Below are 22,257 nucleotides of genomic sequence, written 5' to 3'. Positions count from 1 at the left end.
ATATAAATATTTACGATATATTGAGAGAGAGAGAGAGAGATATATGATATTTTGGTGATTTTTGCGATCAGAATTCGTTTGCTTTTATAGGGATTTTCGACTTTTGGGGCTCCGCGACTCGCGGCATTTTTGCCTTCAAACTCCGCGAGTCGCGGAGTTTGAAATTACAGCTCAGTCCCTTTTGGAGTCTTTCTTGCCGACGGTTTTAAATATTAATATAATATATATATAATTTTTAAGAATTATTTATATATTATATTATATTTATGTGCATAGTTGACTTGTAATTTTTAGTCCGTTGCGTCGAACGTTGAGAGTTGACTCTGGTCCCGGTTCCGGATTTTCGAACGTCCTTGCGTACAATTTAATATCTTGTACTTTGCGTTTTGAATCTTGTACTCTTGTAATTTTGAGACGTTTCTTATCAATAATTGGAACCTCTTTGATTGTATTTTGTACTTTTGAGCTTTTTGGTCGTTTGCGTCTTCAATTCGTCGAATCTGTCTTTTGTCTTCACCTTTTATTATTTAAACGAATATCACTTGTAAATAGAACAATTGCAACTAAAAGCTTGTCTTTCTTGAGGAATAATGCTATGAAATATATGTTCGTTTTTAGCATTATCAGTAGTTCGGCCAACCTCGATGTTGTGAAGATAGTAATCTCGTGTGGTTTCGGATTACTAAGGCTCGTGTAGTTCGGCTAATCTTCATTGTGGTGTTTTGGTATTTTGGTAATGGGTTAAGGGGTAAACCTTATTCGTTTATATATTGTTATATATATATATATATATATATATATATATATATATATATATTGTTGTATTGTTGTGATGTAGCTAACCCTCCAGGTGTAGCTTCTTGGCGTTGTTCACATCATCGTTGGTGAACTTATGTTTGTTGATGCTTATTTAGCTTGTTGCTTAGTGATCGTACGGTATGCTTAGATTAGCTTGCCTTTATGCTTGGATGCTCCGGTATGCGGTATTTGTTTATTTATGTGGCGTGTCCATTTTATGCATATATATGTATGTAGTATATTTTCACTCACTAAGCGTTAGCTTACCCTCTCGTTGTTTACATTTTTATAGATTTGCATGGATGCGGTTGCTCGGGTAAGCGTGAGACTAGTGGACTCGTGTAGTTGCTTTAGAAGGCTTGCTTTTGGTTTGATTAGGATTGGGTAGCGTATCCCCAATCGCCATGCTCGGCTTTATTTTGTATTAAAAGTCGTGTGGTCGAAACTTGTATTTTGTACGAAAGTTGTAAAACGGCCGATGTGGGCCCGGTCTCGTAAAACTAATTTTATTATTGGAACGTGTTAGTTTTAACTAATATAAATTGTTGTGAAAAGCGTTTGGTCTAAAAGTGTCGGGAAGTCCAAGATCTTTTCGCGAAAAATGGACATTTTGATCAGAACTGTCTCAGGCCTTGTGCGTGCCGCGCACAGGCAGTGGTGCGCACCGCGCACCCTCCAGATCAGTTTTAATTTTTTTTTTATTCCGCATTTTTGGTTGGTTAACGGGTTGGGTTGTTACAAAACCCCCTTTTATAATAATAATATTACTTATATATATTTGTATTTTTATAAATTAAAACTAATATAGCGTTAAGCTTTGTTTAAAAGATTCTCTGTGGAATGAACCGGACTTACTAAAAACTACACTACTGTACGATTAGGTACACTGCCTATAAGTGTTGTAGCAAGGTTTAGGTATATCCATTCTATAAATAAATAAATATCTTGTGTAAAATTATATCGTATTTAATAGTATTTCCTAGTAAAAATATAAGCTATTTCATATACACCTCACATAACATCAAGTATTTTTGGCGCCGCTGCCGGGGAACTTAAACGCCGAAAGCGCAACGCTAATGATCTAAAAATATAATAATAATAATATAAGTTTGTAAAAGTTTTTATTAAGTCCTTCGTATAAAAATATAAATTTTTTTTTAAAATATAAAAATATAAAAATACAAAAAGAGTTTGTTAAAAAATATATAAAGTTTAAAAAAAAGTATTTTTACTTTTGAGTTTAAACATAAGTATTTTATTGTTTTATAAAAATATTTAGTTATATTTATATTTTATATATATTTGATAAAACTGAAAAACAAAAAAAAAATAAAAATAAAAAAACTGAACCTGTGCAAAAACGAACCCCTTTTCAGCCTAAATTTGACCCTCCGCGACTCGCGGAGCTTTTGAACTGGATCTAACCGCACTCGCGGAGGTCAATCTGACAGGTCAACCTAGGACTGCAATTAATACGAAATTAGTGTTTAATTAATTTAATTATTTAGTTTTTAGGGTTTTATTTAATTAATTAGTTTAGTTATTTATTTAATTTGTATTATTAAGTTCTAATTAGTTTAATTAATTTATAAAATTAATAGTTTTATTAAATAAATAATATAAAAATAATATTTTTATAAAAATTGTACTTTTTACAACTTTAAGTATTTTTTTATATTTTGTATTTTTTATTTATTCGTTTTAGCGTAATATTTGTATTTTTCGCTCGTATTTAGTTTTAAATCATAGTATTTGCCATAGTTATTTTTATTTCTAGATTTTTAGGCTTTGCCGTAAAATCCCTTAAGTGATTTTTCTTTAGACTAAGATTTAGGTGTTTTAGAATTTTGCAACGCCTTTTTAAGTTTTTAATACCTTTTTAAGTTATTGCCATTTGGGATATAGAATTCCTTGTAAGCTTTAATATTTTTAGACGCAACTTTTAATTCTTAGTTTTTAGTTCCTTTTTAAGTTTCGACGCGCTACTTTCTTATTTTTATTTTTCGGCGCCTATTATTTTTCAATCTTTTATTTTTCGACGTTTTTCAACGCGCTCTTTTTCTTTCTTATTTCTCGACATTCTAGTTTTTAGGACTTAGAATTTTCTCTATTTCTTATCTAAATTTCTTAAATTTCAACGAAAAATTATTTTAAGTGGTTAAATTGATAGACATCAAAATTTTCTGGTTCGTAGTAATAGTTGGATTTGTACGTGGACCGGGTTATTGGAGCCAAACAGTACTCAATTATATTGAGACCAAACGAATCCTGCCCCTCTGCTGTATCTTTTGGCTATTCGAAACGTGGGCAAAATCAGAAAAGTCTATTAATTTGATAACTTATATAATTTTTCTTATTTTTATAACTAATAGGATATTCACTGAATGCACCGAGCAAAACGTTCACCACCTTTTGTACGTTCACCACCTGTAACTCGATCAAGACATCTAGCAAATATTGTCGCCGTTGATTTTTCTTTAGAATCGTCATCCAGTCTACCAAGTACTCCAATTCAAATTTTCGATAATCCATTTTTTGAACCCGACCTCACAATTGAGAATCAGGAGAATATTCAGGGACAATTTATAGATCCTGAACCATTAATCTTTCCTCCGGAACCACCAATCATTCAAACAGAGATTGTTGAGGAACGAACTATTAAATCAGAATCCTCTAGGGATTCAGATTCAACAAATTCAATCATAGAAAATCTGGAACCTCTAAGTACGGAAGACCGAATGAGAGCTAAACGCACTGGCCAAGGTCACGCAATTACTCATCCAGACATTAATGTTCCAGATTATAAAATCAAAGGACAAATTCTACATATGGTAACTAATCAATGCCAATTTAGAGGTGCGCCGAAGGAAGATCCAAATGAACATCTTCGTACCTTTAATAGGATCTGCACTCTATTTAAAATAAGAGAAGTTGAAGATGAACAGATATATCTCATGTTATTTCCCTGGACTTTAAAAGGAGAAGCCAAAGATTGGTTGGAATCGTTACCTGAAGTGGCGATTGATACATGAGACGTTTTAGTTGAAAATTTTCTTAAACAATTCTTTCCGGCATCTAAAGCCGTGAGACTTCAAGGAGAAATTGTTACGTTCACACAGAAGCCAAATGAAACTCTATATGAGGCGTGGAACAGATTTGGAAAGTTATTAAGAGGATGTCCGCAACATGGTTTAGATACCTGTCAAATAGTACAAATATTCTACCAAGGATGCGACATCACTACAAGGAAAGACATAGATATAGCAGCTGGTGGTTCTATTATGAAGAAAACAGAAACTGATGCTTACAAAATTATTGATAACACTGCTTCCCACTCACATGAGTGGCATCAAGAAAAAGATATCGTTAGATCATCTAAAGCAGCTAGAGCCGATTCTAGCCATGACTTAGATTTCATTTCAGCAAAGATAGATGCTGTCGAAAGACGAATGGAAAAGATGACTAAGGATATTCACTCAATACGAATTAGTTGTGAGCAGTGTGGAGGACCACATTTGATAAAAGATTGTCTCAGTATTGAACTAACAATGGAACAAAGAGAGAATGTTTCATATCTAAACCAAAGGCCTGGAAATAATTATCAGAATAATTATCAACCGCCAAGACCAATTTACAGTCAAAACCAGAATTATAATCGAAATGTTCCATACAACAACCAACAAGGTCCTAGCAATCAACAAGTATCCAATAATACTTACAATCAGCAAAGACCTAATTTTCAAAACAAACCACCACAAACCGATAATAAAAAGCCAAATTTAGAAGATATGATGATGAAGCTAGTTGAATCTCAAACACAGTTTTTCACATCCCAGAAACAAACCAATGAACAAAATACTCAAGCATTTAGAAATCAACAAGCTTCTATTCAAAATCTGGAACAAGAAGTAAGTAACCTAGCAAGGTTAATAGGTGAAAGAAAACCAGGAAGTTTACCTAGTGATACAAATGCTAACCCCGGGAATGAAACAGCTAAAGCCATTACCACAAGAAGTGGTATTACACTTAAACCACCTGAAATACCTGTAATTTCTGATGAAGCTATTCCTACTCCACAAGAACCACAACCTGGACAAGATAAGGAAAAAGAACCGGTAGTTGAAAGGTTAATGAAGATAACACAGTTAAGGCAAAACCTTATGTTAAACCATACCAACCACCACTTCCTTACTCGAGTAAAATGAGAAAAGAGAGACTTGAAGCCGAGCAATCCAAATTCTTGGATATGTTTAAACAGATAAATGTAAATCTTCCTTTCATTGATGTGATTTCAGGAATGCCTAGATATGCTAAATTTCTAAAAGATCTGATCTCAAATAGAAAGAAAATGGAAGAACTCTCGGCTGTTACTATGAATGCTAATTGTTCTGCAGTGCTGTTGAATAAGATACCAGAAAAACTATCTGATCCAGGAAGTTTCACAATTCCATGTTTTCTGGGTAGTCTTAGTTCAATAGAAGCATTGGCAGACTTAGGTGCTAGTATATATCTAATGCCGTATTCACTATACACTAAACTAGACCTTGGAGAATTGAAACCAACACTAATAAGCATACAACTAGCCGATAGATCAATAAAATATCCTAGAGGGATAATGGAGAACATGCTAGTTAAAGTTGGTACTTTAGTATTTCCAGTAGATTTTGTTGTTCTGGACATGGAAGAAGATTCTCAAGTTCCTCTTATATTAGGAAGACCATTTTTAAACACGGCTAAAGCAATGATAGACGTGTTCGGTAAGAAACTGACCCTAAGTATAGAGGACGAGAGTGTTACCTTTTCAGTTGATAGAGCAATGCAACAACCGCAATTTGCAGATGATACATGCTATTATATTCAAACTAAAGATTCACATGCAGAATTGTTAGAAGAATTTCCAGAATTATAAGGAACAGGAGAATGTTCTTTAGGAGAAGGAACTGAACCAATTGATGAAACTGAAATGTTAGCTACACTTATGGCTAATGGATATAAACCAACAACAGAAGAAATTCAAATGCTAAATGAAGAAGACAGATATCGATATAAATCATCGATAGAAGAACCTCCGACATTAGAGTTAAAGCCACTTCCAAACCATTTGGAATACGCTTATTTACATGGTGAATCTGAATTACCTGTAATAATATCGTCTTCTCTTAATGAAAATGAAAAATCTCAACTTATTTCTGTGCTAAAAGCTCATAAACCAGCTATTGCATGGAAGATTCATGATATTAAAGGAATAAGTCCTTCGTATTGCACACATAAAATCCTTATGGAAGAAGGTCATAAAATGTATGTGCAACGCCAATGAAGACTAAATCCTAATATGCAAGATGTTGTTAAGAAAGAAATTATTAAACTGCTAGATGCAGGTTTAATTTATCCAATTTCTGATAGTCCATGGGTAAGCCCAGTTCAATGCGTGCCTAAGAAGGGTGGCATGACTGTCATCACAAATGAGAAAAATGAGCTTATTCCGACTAGGACTGTAACAGGATGGCGTGTATGTATTGATTATAGAAAATTAAAGGACGCCACCAGAAAAGATCACTTTCCCTTACCTTTCATTGATCAAATGTTGGAAAGATTAGCCGAAAATAGTTACTATTGTTTTCTTGATGGTTTTTCCGGATATTTTCAAATTTCAATAGCACCCGAGGACCAAGAAAAAACCACGTTCACGTGCCCTTATGGTACTTTTGCTTACAAATGCATGCCATTTGGACTTTGCAACGCCCCTGCAACCTTTCAAAGGTGCATGATGGCGATTTTTCACGACATGATAGAAGAATGCATGGAAGTTTTCATGGATGACTTTTCAGTCTTCGGTGATACATTTGAATCATGTCTAGTTAATCTTGAACGAATGCTTATTAGATGTGAACAATCAAATCTAGTTCTTAATTGGGAGAAATGCCATTTCATGGTTAAAGAAGGCATCGTTCTTGGACATAAAATTTCAAAGGAAGGAATTGAAGTGGATAGAGCTAAAGTAGATGTAATTGCTAAACTTCCACATCCCACCAATGTTAGAGGAGTTAGGAGTTTTCTAGGGCATGCCGGTTTTTACCGACGTTTTATAAAAGATTTTTCTAAAATTGCCACTCCTATGAATAAACTCCTAGAAAAGGATGCTCCATTCAAATCTTTTAATATTCTTAAAGAAAAACTCACTAATGCGCCGATCATGATAACACTAAATTGGAATTTACCGTTTGAACTTATGTGCGATGCAGGTGATTTTGCAATGGGAGCCGTTTTAGGACAAAGGATTGAAAAACGATTTCAACCTATATATTATGCTAGTAAGACGTTACAAGAAGCACAAACAAATTACACAACTACTGAAAAAGAACTCCTTGCTATTGTCTTTGCTTTTGACAAATTTCGTTCATATCTCGTTCTAGCTAAAACGGTGGTCTATACCGACCATTCTGCTCTTAGATACCTATTTTCGAAACAAGATGCTAAACCACGATTAATCCGTTGGATATTACTCTTACAAGAGTTTGATATTGAAATCCGAGATAAAAAGGGAGCATAAAATCTCGCCGCTGATCATCTTTCTCGTCTTGAAAATCCAGAATTAGAAGTTCTAAATGAATCAGCCATACAAGACAACTTTCCTGATGAATATCTATTGAAGATAGATTATAATGAAATTACATGGTTTGCAGACTATACAAACTATTTAGTATGTGGATTCCTTGAAAAAGGATTGTCGTACCAAATACGAAAGAAATTCTTTAGTGATATAAAACACTATTTCTGGGAAGATCCACATTTGTTTAAAAGTTGTCCAGATGGAATAATACGCCGATGTGTATTCGAAGATGAAGCTAGTAAAATCTTAAACCATTGTCACACAGGACCAACAGGAGGGCATTATGGGCCTCAACTCACAGCAAGAAAAGTTTACGATGCTGGATTCTATTGGCCTACAATTTTCAAAGACGCACACCTTCTTTGCAAATCCCGTGATGCTTGTCATAGGGCCGGAAAAATAAGTCAACGTGATGAAATGCCACAAAATGTCATTCAAGTATGTGAAGTATTTGACATTTGGGGTATTGACTTTATGGGTCCATTTCAAAAATCTCATAATAATCTCTACATTCTCGTAGCCATTGATTATGTATCTAAATGGGCGGAAGCACAAGCTCTCCCAACTAACGATGCACGAGTTGTAGTCAACTTTTTAAAACGTCTTTTTGCAAGGTTTGGAACACCGAAAGCTTTAATAAGTGATCGGGGAACTCATTTCTGTAGTAATCAACTTGAGAAAGTTCTTAAAAGATATGGAGTAACTCATAAAATCTCCACTGCTTATCATCCACAGACAAGTGGACAAGTTGAAAATACCAACCGAGCTTTAAAACGTATTCTAGAGAAAACCGTAGGATCAAATCCGAAGGAATGGTCCATTAAATTGGAGGATGCACTCTGGGCTTTTAGAACAGGCTACAAAACTCCAATTGGAACCACACTTTTTAAACTCACTTACGGAAAAGCATGTCATCTTCCAGTAGAAATTGAACACAAAGCATTTTGGGCTTTGAAGACATGTAATCTTGATTTACATGAAGTTGGACGTCTACGGTTAAGTCAACTAAACGAATTAGAAGAATTAAGACATGAAGCATACGAAAATTCGTTAATCTATAAGGAAAGAACAAAGAAATGGCATGATAAAAGAATCAGAAGTTCAAAAGAATTTAAAGAAGGAGACAGAGTTCTTCTTTTCAATTCACGATTCAAGCTATTTCCTGAAAAATTGAAATCAAGATGGTCTGGACCATTCATAGTCAAAAGAGTTTTCCCGTACGGAACAGTTGAATTAATAAATTCAAATGGAATTGAATTTAAGGTTAATGGTCACAGAGTTAAACATTACATAGATAGTCCGATGAAAGCTGACAACGAAGTTGATCACAATTTCGACACCACAGCTAACTAAGTGTGGGGAGTATCAAGTCTTTAAAGGATAATATGCATTCCTGTTAGAGTTAGATTTTCTGTTTTCGTGTAGTTCTCGAAAATGGAACCTGAATGGTCTTTCCCTAGCAGACTCTAAAGAACTAGTCTTCTCCCCCCATTCTAAATTTTTATTTTTTTAGGTTTTACGAAATGAAGACTTCCTGTGAATTAAACCATGGTATAATGCTACACGCTTTGATCACTAAACGTAATAATGAGACCCTTCCAAGTGAAATAGTATCAGTAATCAGAGAAAAATTGGACGGAGTAAGAAAAGAATCCAGATGCGAAAATAATAAGTTACAATTTGGTAAAGGAAAATCAAAATCCGCAGCGAAAAGAAGAGCACAACACCTTGAAAGATGTCACAAATACAGAAAATGGTCACACGAAGGTAAATGTTCAAATAATCAAACCTATTCAAACACCGAATTTGTTACTTTATGCAGAGACGGACCGTTCATATGTTTAGAAGAAAAAACGTTAAATGCTCGAGGTTACGCCTATGTAGCCATGGAAAATCAATTAGTCCGACTATCTTATGAATGGGCTAGAGCATATCACTAAGAAATATATTTCACATGTAAGTTTGTACAATTTTTATTTTTATTTTTATTTTTAACCTTTTGATAATAAACGATAATTTGTTCGCTATAAAGTATTAAATTGGTATTCGATAAAATTAGGTCTTGCGACCGAAATTATTTATTATATCACTGCGAAATTTAACGTTTATTCTTAAGGTATAAATATCTTTAATCAATCAACCAAAAATATTTCAAAAATTCGTCATGAGTTAAATTAGGTCATGGAACCGAAATTACTTTACCGAAAAGAGGGGCGCATATTTTTGATAATATTTGATTGATTAAAGTGGGATAAAAGCCAAAAAGATTTTTAATTTTATTTTTACCATGTTTTTAAAATTAATATATAAATATTAAATTAATATTGTGAATTTTGTTTTAAAATCAATATATTTAAGTTTGTAAATATTTGAAAATTTTAAATTTTTAATATAAGTTTGTATGTATAAAAACAAAAATATAATATAAGTTTGGTTTGAATTTTTAATTATTAATATGAATTTTCAATTGTATGCATTTTAAATTTAAGTTTGGTGTGAATTTAAAAACAAAAATTTTCTTTATATCGCTAAGTTAAAAATTTGATTTTTAAAATTCGTCGTAAGTTGAAGACTAGGTCGTTGAACCGAAATTACTTTACCCGAGGGAGGGACGAGAACTTTTATTATCATTATTTTTAATCTTATTGAATTAAAGTATGCCAAAAACATTAAAAAAAACCCAAAAATCTTTGCTTTTAAAACCGCGCTTATAAATGACAAATTTTAAAATTTTTGTCGAGAGACAGACTAGGACATCGTTCCGAAACGCCCTCATCCTAAAAAGAAACAAATTTTTTAAAAATTTAATTTAATTTATGTTTTATTAGTATAAGGTTTTAATGTTCAAAAAAAAAAAAAAACCACCGCGACTCGCGGAGGTTTAAATGGCCCCACCACCGCACTCGCGGAGGTCAAAAAACCCAGAAACATATATGGTCGAACAGACCAGTCCCCTTCACCACCACACCCATTTTTCACGAAAAACACACACAAAAACCTCTCAAAATCGAAATTTTTCACCATAAATCGTCAAATTTGTTGCTAAAATCACAATGAGGAGACTATTATCAAGGAATTACTCAAGGAAATCGGTAAATTTCTACACCTAAACACCATTTAATCCGAATTTTTAGAGTTCTTGAATAATTTTATGCCTAATTCGATTTTGATGCTTTCTAGTGTAATAATGCTTCAATTGTTTGTGTATTATGCTTGTATAACCTAGATTGATGCTATTTAACATGATTAGAAGCTTTGAACTTCAATTTTTGAATAATCTAGGGTTTGTGTTCTTGAGCAAAATTAGGGCTTTTTGATATAAACAGGTTATGGCCGAATTTTGTTGTTAGTTTATGCTAAATTGAGTAGTGTAACATGTTTAGGTTGCTAAATGATCAAAACTTTGATCCTAAACATGATTTATGAAGATTAAAGTGGACTTTTTGAACCAAAATTGCATAAACTTGATTTAATTGATATGAATGCCATGAGGAACTTGTTTAATTGTTATAATGATTATTTTTGACATGTTTTAGAAGTTAAATGCGAAGAAACTTTGTATACATTTTTGTAAAAGTATATTTGTAAAAGTGTAGAATTGTTAATATTTTGAAAATGTGTATAGAGTTTAATATGGATTAAACATGTCATTGTAATTGTTTAGATTTATGATTTTGCTAAAACTAATGCATATTTCGATGCACAAAAATTATGTTTATTTTGCAGACTGAAAGGGGTGAATCTTCATCCCAGGCACGCAATGCTCCTTCGAAAGATGCAAATCAACAGGAAATTAATAATCAATACCGACAAGATATGCCTCACCCAATTGTTTCATATTCAAACATTCATGAGGCAGATTTACATCCGAATTTGAGATTTGATAGATATTGGATAAACTATCAAAAATATCAAAAGAACCTGCACAACCTTGTGTCTAATAATGTTGAGGTACCCAGAGTTATATATTGGACACCATTAGAGGTAGTGGAATTGGCCGAGCCAATCAGGAAATTACTTACTCAAAGGTATGATAATTCTACTTTTAGTGATTGGGTACATTTATTCAACATGCGTAGACCTGTATATAGAGAATGGTGTATAGAGTTATTGTGTACTATTGAAATAAATGATCGGGTAGATACTTTAACCGATCGTAGTTTTATTAGATTTTTATTAGGAGGGGAGATGCGCCATATGTCCTTACTAGACATGGCTCTGGCTTTAGGTATATATACGCCCGAGGAGCTAGCATCTTATGATTGCCAGAGGTTAATAGTTTATGGTAGGAGGGTGGATGAGTATTTTGATACAAATGACGTATAGAGTAGGATGACTAGCGATCGCCGATTCTAGGGGGGATTATACTCTTATCTTGATATTGATAGAGCTGAATTAAGAGTAATCCATAGGTTTTTAGCCAATTCGATTACACAACGAGGTAAGAATAAGGAAAAGGTAAATGAACAGGATTTGTTTTACCACATGTGTATTCGAGACCCACATAGCGCTGTAAGTATACCTTTTTGTGTGGGTTATTATTTATTGACTATGGTTAGGGGTATGAGGCGTGGTAGCATAATAGGAGGTGGTATATTTATTACTTTAATTGCTGAATATCTCTGTGTGGATAGAAGTCGGCGGGGATTATTAATGGCAGAACCAGAACCCCGCGATAGAATAGATTTGCGTGTTTATCATGGTGCTAAGGTCTTAAAGAAACGAAACAACGCGGCAGCACATTATGATGGCAGGCATCCACAGGTTGAGAGAGATCAACAGCAAGGTCAACCGGGAGGGGGTAATCCAATGACGGAAATGCAAATTTTTATGGCTCGACACGAGTATGAAATGGCTAGACAAAAAACATTTCAAGATTGGCAGTATCATCAAAGCCAAATCATAAGTCATTGTACACACGTAGGTAGAGACTACATTCCTACCGTTATGCCCGAATTTGCTCCTTGGACTTTAGAGAGCCGACCACCATATCCTACATATGACCCGGCCCAAGCATTTTACAGCATCTATGGATACGCTTGGGACCCATACTGGAACCATCCTCCTCATCCGTAATTTTCTATTTTTGTTTATTTTATTGTAATGTTACTAATTCTTAATTTTCTTATTTCTTATTTCTTATTTTATTATTATAATAGCTTTTATAATTTTCTAACTTTATTAGATTTTAATAATTTTTGAATGTGGTGTGAAAACCCAACTTCAAAAATATGTATATATGTGTTTGTAGTTTATCTCATGTACAAAACAGGGTAAAACAGTGCATTTTCAAAGACTGACATTAAGTTCAGCAAAAGCTGTTAATTTTAACGACAAAACGAAAAACAAATGTGATGTACCAACAGACGAAATGAACAAATGATATGCACCATTTATCATTCAGCAAACAACCGCCAATATGTTTGGAAACTTTGGTAAAATTTAATCATTTTTCTACGCTAATCACCCTCAATAATTTAAATTGTTACTAATTTCTTGCAAATGAGGGCATTGCAAGATCTTAAGTGTGGGAAGGGGTTAAATTCTTTCGGATTTTTAAAATTTTTAACTTAAACACTTGGTTATCATTAAAAATACTAGTAACGTAGTAGTTGTATTAGAATCTAGTGCTCTCTGATAATAAAGAACAGCCATAGTCTTATATACTGACTACCCACTTCTAGTAAAATTTTTCAAAATTTTCAATTAAATGAACTCAAAATCATGTTTATACATATTTATGAACGATAAAACTAGGTGTTAACACCGAAATTATTGTTACCTCGGAAAGGACATAAATTGAGAAACAAACCAAAGTGTTAGAATTCATTTAAAATGGAATAGAGGACAATAAAAAGGAAAATAAAAGCCAAGTGTGGGAAAATTTACCAAGTTATCTTAAATATATGTCACATATTTCTGTAACAAATAATTGAAGATACTTTTGCTTTGGACTAAACTAAACAGTTTTACCCGATTTACTGTGATATATTTGAAAGAAAGATGGATCTACACGATGAATCAATTCCATCGTTAAAAGGAAGTAAAGTCTTCCGAAAAAGAAACGCGCCTCTTGATTTAGGTCATGAAGTTGTCGTCCAGACCAGCTGTAGGTTGACAAAAAATCTAGAAAAGTCATCTCTAAAATCAGCAGGAAATCCACGGACCTCAGAATCAAACAGGGTCGCCAAGTGGTCAGACTTATCCTAACCATGAGAGGATCTGTCTTGTAAAATGGGGAGGACGCCGTGCAAATTAGCTGGATAAGACTAATGAATCAGATCCCCAGAAAGGATAATCTCCTTTAAAGATCAAAAATCAGCTTTTTAACTGATATTACTCAATCCTAGAGATTGACCTTAAAGATTGAGAATTACAAACTCATGGAATTCAATGATATCTAAACTCGAGCTTGAACGAGAAAATATTTTGATCAAATAAAAACCGCTGTTTTCTGAAAACCCATTTTCAATGCGTTCATTACCATTGAACGTAAAATCCTGAGAATTCACCTGGAATTCATTAGGTCACCTGAACCAAATCGGGTGTCAACCGTAAGAACGGTGGTTGCATAGCATGGACAAAGACAGGACCTTGTGCCAGACCGGAAAATTATAAGGGTGAGCTTTACTATTGCTCATACCAAGGATAGTAATTGCGTCCGACACGTTATAGACCATAATTAAAAGCATGTCAGGGGACATTACCTTAACAGTTGCTTGTTCAACGCTTTCCTTTACAACCGGACGGTAGTTTACCGAAAGGTAATATACGGAGCAAGTATACTGGACGTGTTGCTTTCTCAATACACGGTTAGCAAGTGGGTGACACAAAACCGCAAGTGTTGAGCTAAAATTTTCAAATCTGAAACCCACCAAACCCACAAAAACAATTTGCAAATACCGGTGAAGGGATATTTCGGAAAACTTATCTAGGGTAAAAAGTAGATTTAATTTTCAAAAGATCAAATGTTTTCATAAAGATCCAATTTCCTAACGGATCTGAATTTTTATAGTCATGTGGGACTGTAAACCATAACGTTACTACCATTGTTCATACCGCCGTAATGAAATCACTGATGTACAAAGTGTGAAGAATAAAGAAGTGATTCTAGTATATTTCAAGACTATATTGCTTGAGGATAAGCAACGCTCAAGTGTGGGAATATTTGATAATGCTAAAAACGAACATATATTTCATAACATTATCCCTCAAGAAAGACAAGCTTTTAGTTGCAGTTGTCCTATTTACAAAGAATATTCGTTTAAATATTAAAAGGTGAAGACAAAAGGCAGATTCGATGAATTGAAGACGAAAACGACCAAAAAGCTCAAAAGTACAAAGTACAATCAAAGTGGTTCCAATTATTGATGAGAAACGTCTCAAAATTACAAGAGTACAAGCTGAAAAACGCAAAGTACAAGATATTAAATTACAAGAGTACAAGGATGTTCGAAAATCCGAAACCGAGACATGAACCAGCTTTCAACGTACGACGCAACGGACCAAAAGTTACATATTAATTATGTATATAAATATAATATAGTATATAATTAATTATATAAATTATATATTTATATTATATTTATATAATAAAATCCGTCGGCAAGCTAGGAGCCAAACTTATGTTAGCTGGAATCAGGGGCTCCGCACTCGCGGAGCTTTGAAGACAAAAACCTCCGCACTCGCGGAGGTCAAACAGTATTACGTGGGCTTATAAAAGGCCGAGCATTCGGCCGATTTTTACACATCTTTTTCTCTTCATTCATCAACATATATGTATATATATTTATATTATAATTTTAATTTTAATTTTAATTTCTAATAATAAGGGTATGTTAGCGAATGTTGTAAGGGTGTAAGTCGAAATTCTGTCCGTGTAACGCTACGCTATTTTTAATCATTGTAAGTTATGTTCAACCTTTTTAATTTAATGTCTCGTAGCTAAGTTATTATTATGCTTATTTAATACCGAAGTAATCATTATGTTGGGCTAAAAATATTAAAATTGGGTAATTGGGCTTTGCACCATAATTGGGGTTTGGACAAAAGAACGACACTTGTGGAAATTAGACTATGGGCTATTAATGGGCTTTATACTTGTTTAACTAAAAGATAGTTTGTTAATTTTAATATAAAGATTTACAATTGGACGTCCCTATAAATAACCATATACACTCGATCGGACACGATGGGCGGGATATTTATATGTACGTATAATCGTTCATTTAACCGGACATGGGAATGGACTAATAGTCTATGGAATTATTAAAACATGGGTGAAATTATGTACAAGGACACTTGGCATAATTGATAACAAAGTATTAAAACCTTGGGTTACACGCAATCGAAATCCTGGTGTAATTATTAAATAAAGTATTAAGACCTTGTTACAGTTTAAGTCCCCAATTAGTTGGAATATTTGACTTCGGGTATAAGGATAATTTGACGAGGACTCTCGCACTTTATATTTATGACTGATGGACTGTTATGGACAAAAACCAGAAGGACATATTAAATAATCCAGGACAAAGGACAATTAATCCATGAGCATAAAACTAAAAATCAACACGTCAAACATCATGATTACGGAAGTTTAAATAAGCATAATTCCTTTATTTTCATATTTAATTGCACTTCTAATTATTTCACTTTTATTTATTGTTATTGTATTTAATTGCACTTTTAATTATTGTCATTGTATTTAATTGCACTTTTAATTTTCATACTCTTTAATTATCGCAATTTTATTTCATCGCACTTTTATTTATTGCAATTTCATTATCGTTATTATTTTACGCTTTAAATTAAGTCTTTTATTTATTTAATATTTTACATTAGGTTTTAACTGCGACTAAAGTTTTAAAATCGACAAACCGGTCATTAAACGCTAAAAACCCCCTTTTATAATAATAATATTACTTATATATATTTGTATTTTTATAAATTAAAACTAATATAGCGTTAAGCTTTGTTTAAAAGATTCTCTGTGGAACGAACCGAACTTACTAAAAACTACACTACTGTACGATTAGGTACACTGCCTATAAGTGTTGTAGCAAGGTTTAGGTATATCCATTCTATAAATAAATAAATATCTTGTGTAAAATTGTATCGTATTTAATAGTATTTCCTAGTAAAAATATAACCTATTTCATATACACCTCGCATAACATCACTAATCTACATCCTATAATCTATTTCTTATCGAAAATCCTTCATCTGATCGTACGAGATGAATCCCTCAACCAGTTCGAGTCCCTCAGATTCCGATAGCTATTCCGATAGTTATTCCGACAGCTATTCTGACATGGATGTTCGCCTAAGCTCCGGAAGCAGTGTCACCAGAATGAATCAACCAATCAGCCATCCCCAATTCATCTGATGGGTTCGAAGTCAACTTAATCATTGGAGACAAGAAGAAGCGATCCCTTTCATCCACCATATTGTCATCTGGGCGAAGAACCTGAAGCATTCTCCGTTAAACCAATCCAAAACACCATTCTCACTCTCATTTCTCGTATATCTCGCCATAATTATATTCTATCTAAAATTCTAAACCTTATTCATCCGTTTGTTCCAAATGACAATCATCCCGGTGTAATAGAAGAAGTCAACGAGCTTCGCACCAGAGTTGTGGCCTTGGAAAATATGGTGCAAAATTTACCAGCTTCAGCAACATCACCGGCACCAACAGTACCATCAGTAACAGCACCAGTACCACTAAAAACCCAAGTGTCAACATCACATGCCTCAACATCTCATTCTGTACCTCGAGTATAATCATCGTTCTACGAATCGTTCTACATCATTTATCTTCGTTCTACATGACGATTATGTAATCTCTGAAGTTTTAGAGATTATTTATTCTATTTCCAACCAAAAACTAAATGAGATTAATATCACATTAACTCATTAAATCCATGATTATATCTGAAGAAAATATATATGTATGTATTTTCATAAAGATTGTAATTAAAATTTCTCTTGTACAAACTGTTAATGGTGAAAATATTTTAACGGGTAGGTAATATCCGAGGAATAATTAGATTTCACATTAATAAGTTACACTGTACATTCTTCGAATCTGATTCAACGGTCATTTACTATCCTACTTACATCCACAGATATACGAATCCGTTCACCACAGAATAACCATTTTCATTCAATTTCATATTTAGATTTTGACTTACCAGAATTCAACAAGTGGCATAATGAAGAAAACATTGGACAAAAATAAAATTTGTTAGAAACAAACAAATTAACTATGAGAAAAATTTTGTTAAGAATCCACGCTAACTGTTTCCAGCTAACTGTTCCTAGCTAACTTATTATATTTTATTTATCGCAGTTTATTTATCGCAATTTATTTATCGCAATTTAAATTCTAGCAATTTTATTTATTGTCATTTAATTTTTGTTATTTATTTTACGCACTTTATTTATCGTCATTTAATTACTGTTATTTTACGCACTTTAAATATCGGGACACGTATACAAAGTTTCGTCATCGTTGTCGGGGAACCTTTTATATTTCACCACATTAGCAGTAAACTTACCAGCAACTTCATTACTCATTAACTTAAGTCACTCCGAAGAACTATTATATTCGTTCATTAAAACCCTATCATATACTCATCTGCGTTTTGTAATGATAATTGCCGTACAAGTTACTGCGAATCAGCAATCAGTGTAGCATGTCTACATCAACAGTTATATGTATACATATAACATTTATCTCTTGGAATTATGATATTCCATTCTGAAATTCTGAAAAACACCTAGTCTGTGAATCAATACTCGGAATGTTGAAAAAGCTTAATGAAGCAGTAAAAACTGTAAACGATTTTAGCAGTCGAAAGTTTGATGATAAAGAATAGCGGCTGAGTAAGCTCAAAAGATGAGAAAAATTGGTACTAGAAAACGGATTGAGCAAACATGAAGGATATAGTGACCCGAACTTTTCCATTTTTATATATATTAAATGACATTGATATTTACATGATTAAGTGTTTCCAACATGTTAAGCAATCAAACTTGTTAAGACTTGATTAATTGAAATAGGTTTCATATAGACAATTGACCACCCAAGTTGACCGGTGATTCACGAACGTTAAAACTTGTAAAAACTATATGATGACATATATATGATTATATATATAGTTAACATGATATTATGATAAGTAAGTATCTCATTAGGTATTTTAACAATGGGTTATATACATAAAATTGTGTTTATTGAATTAAGAAACTTGAAACAACATTTACATGTAACGACTAACGATGACTTAACGACTCAGTTAAAATGTATATACATGTAGTGTTTTAATATGTATTCATACACTTTTGAAAGACTTCAAGACACTTATCATAATACTTCTACTTAACAAAAATGCTTACAATTACATCCTCGTTCAGTTTCATCAACAATTCTACTCGTATGCACCCGTATTCGTACTCGTACAATACACAACTTCTATATGTATGTACTATTGGTATATATACTCCAATGATCAGCTCTTAGCAGCCCATGTGAGTCACCTAACACATGTGGGAACCATCATTTGGCAAATAGCATGAAATATCTCATAAAATTACAAAAATATTAGTAATCATTCATGACTTATTTACATGAAAACAAAATTACATATCCTTTATATCTAATCCATATACCAACGACCAAAAACACCTACAAACACTTTCATTCTTCAATTTTCTTCATCTAATTGATCTCTCTCAAGTTCCATCTTCAAGTTCTAAGTGTTCTTCATAAATTCTACAAGTTCTAGTTTCATAAAATTAAGAATACTTCCAAGTTTACTAGCTCACTTCCAATCTTGTAAAGTGATCATCCAACCTCAAGAAATCCTTGTTGTTTACAGTAAGATATTATTCTAAATCAATTTAATACTCATATACAAACTTTGATTCAATTCCTATAACTATAACTATCTTAATTCGAGTGATAATCTTACTTGAACTTGTTTTCGTGTCATGATTCTACTTCAAGAACTTTCAAGCCATCCAAGATCCTTTGAAGCTAGAACATTTCTTGTCACTTCTAATAGGTTTACCTACTAAACTTGAGGTAGTAATGATGTTCATAACATCATTCGATTCATACATATAAAACTATCTTATTCGAAGATTTGAACATGTAATCACTAGAACATAGTTTAGTTAATTCTAAACTTGTTCGCAAACAAAAGGTAATCCTTCTAAGTTGACTTTTAAAATCAACTAAACACATGTTCTATATCTATATTATATTCTAACTTAATGATTTAAAACCGGAAAACACGAAAAACACCGTAAAACCGGATATACGCCGTCGTAGTAACATCGCGGGCTGTTTTGGGTTAGTTAATTAAAAACTATGATAAACTTTGATTTAAAATTTGTTCTTCTGGGAAAATTATTTTTCTTATGAACATGAAACTATATCCAAAAATCATGGTTAAACTCAAAGTGGGAGTATGTTTTCCAAAATGGTCATCTAGACGTCGTTCTTTCGACTAAATGACTATCTTTACAAAAACGACTTGAAACTTATATTTCCGACTATAAACCTATACTTTTTATGTTTAGATTCATAAAATAGAGTTCAATATGAAACCATAGCAATTTTATTCAATCAAATCGAATTTAAAACGAAGAAGTTATGGGTAAAACAAGATTGGATATTTTTTGATTGTTGTAGCTACGGGAAATATTGTAACAATTTTATACAAATCATATCCTAGCTAACTTATATTGTATTATACATGTATTCTAATATATTATTTAATCTTGGGATACCATAGACACGTATACAAATGTTTTAACATATCATATCGACCCATGTATATATATTATTTGAAACAACCATAGACACTCTATATGCAGTAATGTTGGAGTTAGCTATACAGGGTTGAGTTTGATTCCAAAAATATATATTCTTTGAGTTATGATCTAGCCTGAGACGTGTATACACTGGGTCATGGATTGATTCAAGATAATATATATTGATTTATTTCTGTACATCTAACTGTGGACAACTAGTTGTAGGTTACTAACGAGGACATATTTGTTATAGGTTCGTATTACAAATATATTTTGAACATACTTTGATATATATGTACATATTTGTTATAGGTTCGTGAATCGACCATTGGCCAAGTCTTACTTCCCGAAGAAGTAAAAATCTGTGAAAGTGCGTTATAGTCCTACTTTTAAAATCTAATATTTTGGGATGAGAATACATGCAGTTTTATAAATGCTTTATGAAATAGACACAATTAAATGAAACTACATTATATGGGTGAATGATTAAAGCCGAATATGTCCCTTTTGCTTGGTAGCCTAAGAATTAATAAACCGATCTACTAATTGACGCGAATCCTAAAGATAGATCTATTGGCCCTAACGAACCCCATCCAAAGTACCGGATGCTTTAGTACTTCGATTCATTTTTATCATGTCCGAAGGATTTCCCGGAATGATACAGGATATTATTATATGCATCTTGTTAATGTCGATTACCAGGTGTTCACCATATGAATGAATTTTATCTCTATGTATGGGATGTATATTGAAATATGAAATCTTGTGGTCTATTATTATGATTTGATAATATATAGGTTAAACCTATAACTCACCATCATTTTTGTTGCGTTTTAAGCATGTTTATTCTCAGGTGATTATTATGAGCTTCCGCTATTGTATACTAAAATAAGGACAAGATTTAGAGTCCATGCTTGTGTGATATTGTACAAAAACTGCATTCAAGAAACTTATTTTTGATGTAATATATTCTTATTGTAAACCATTATGTAATTGTCGTGTGTAAACGGTATATTTTAGATTATCGTTATTTGATAATCTACGTAATACTTTTTAAACCTTTATCGATAAAATAAAGGTTATGGTTGTTTTAAAAATGAATGCAGTCTTTGAAAAACGTCTCATATAGAGGTCAAAACCTCGCGACGAAATCAATTAATATGGAACGTTTATAATCAATATGAACGGGACATTTCAGTTGGTATCCGAGCGTTGGTCTTAGAGAACCAGAAAATTGCATTAGTGTGTCTTACCGAGTTTGTTAGGATGCATTAGTGAGTCTGGACTTCGACCGTATTTTTCTTCAAAAATGATTGCTTAACATTTTTTGTTGGAAACTATATATTATTAACATATAAATATTATGTGATATATTAATCTCTTAATGTGTTTGATATTGTGTGATAGATGTCTACCTCTAGTACAAATCCCATTGATTCACCTAATAATAATGAAGAGTCGAATATATTTTAGGAAGATTCACAAATTCCCGAAGAGGAACCGGAAGAGGAGGAACCGGAAGAAGAGGAACCAGAAGAGGAGGAATCGGAAGAGGAGGAACCAGAAGAAGAAGAGGTTCCGGAGGAAGAAATATTGATATCTATAGTAAATCGATTAAATAAAAGAAAATCCTCAACCAACGGACCAAAGTTAATAATGGTCAATGGTTTTTCCGCCGAGGAAGCAAAATATTGGGAAGATTACCAATTTTTCGATGAATCGGATCCCGATGAGGATTCCGATGATGTTATAGAAATTACCTCGACCCAATTTAATAAAGCGAAAGAAAATAATATGGAAAAAGGTATAAAAATAGAGAAACTCGATTCCAACCCCGATGAACTTTATATGTATCAGCAACATCCGTATTTCCTAAAATGTAACAATGACCCGGGAACCTCTAAACCACCAGATTTTTCTGAACCGTTATGGAAAACGACGGCTCGTATTAGAGGAACACTATATATTCCTAGAAAATTAGGAAAACGAACCAAGTGATGGAATTTAACATTTTAACAAGTGACATG

At 32.9% G+C, this 22,257-nt stretch overlaps 1 non-coding gene across 1 annotated transcript; it reads right to left on the bottom strand.

The window, feature by feature from the left end:
- Window positions 1-3,884: 3,884 nt before the first annotated feature.
- LOC139850917 (small nucleolar RNA R71) lies at window positions 3,885-3,991 on the bottom strand. Its single transcript, XR_011760291.1, has one exon. It is a non-coding gene; the product is annotated as a small nucleolar RNA R71 (small nucleolar RNA).
- Window positions 3,992-22,257: the final 18,266 nt, after the last annotated feature.

Source organism: Rutidosis leptorrhynchoides, chromosome 5, assembly GCF_046630445.1.
Source record: "Rutidosis leptorrhynchoides isolate AG116_Rl617_1_P2 chromosome 5, CSIRO_AGI_Rlap_v1, whole genome shotgun sequence".
NCBI classification, from domain to species: Eukaryota; Viridiplantae; Streptophyta; class Magnoliopsida; order Asterales; family Asteraceae; genus Rutidosis; species Rutidosis leptorrhynchoides.
Note: the sequence above shows the minus strand (reverse complement) of the source record. Positions and strands in the feature narration are given on the sequence as shown.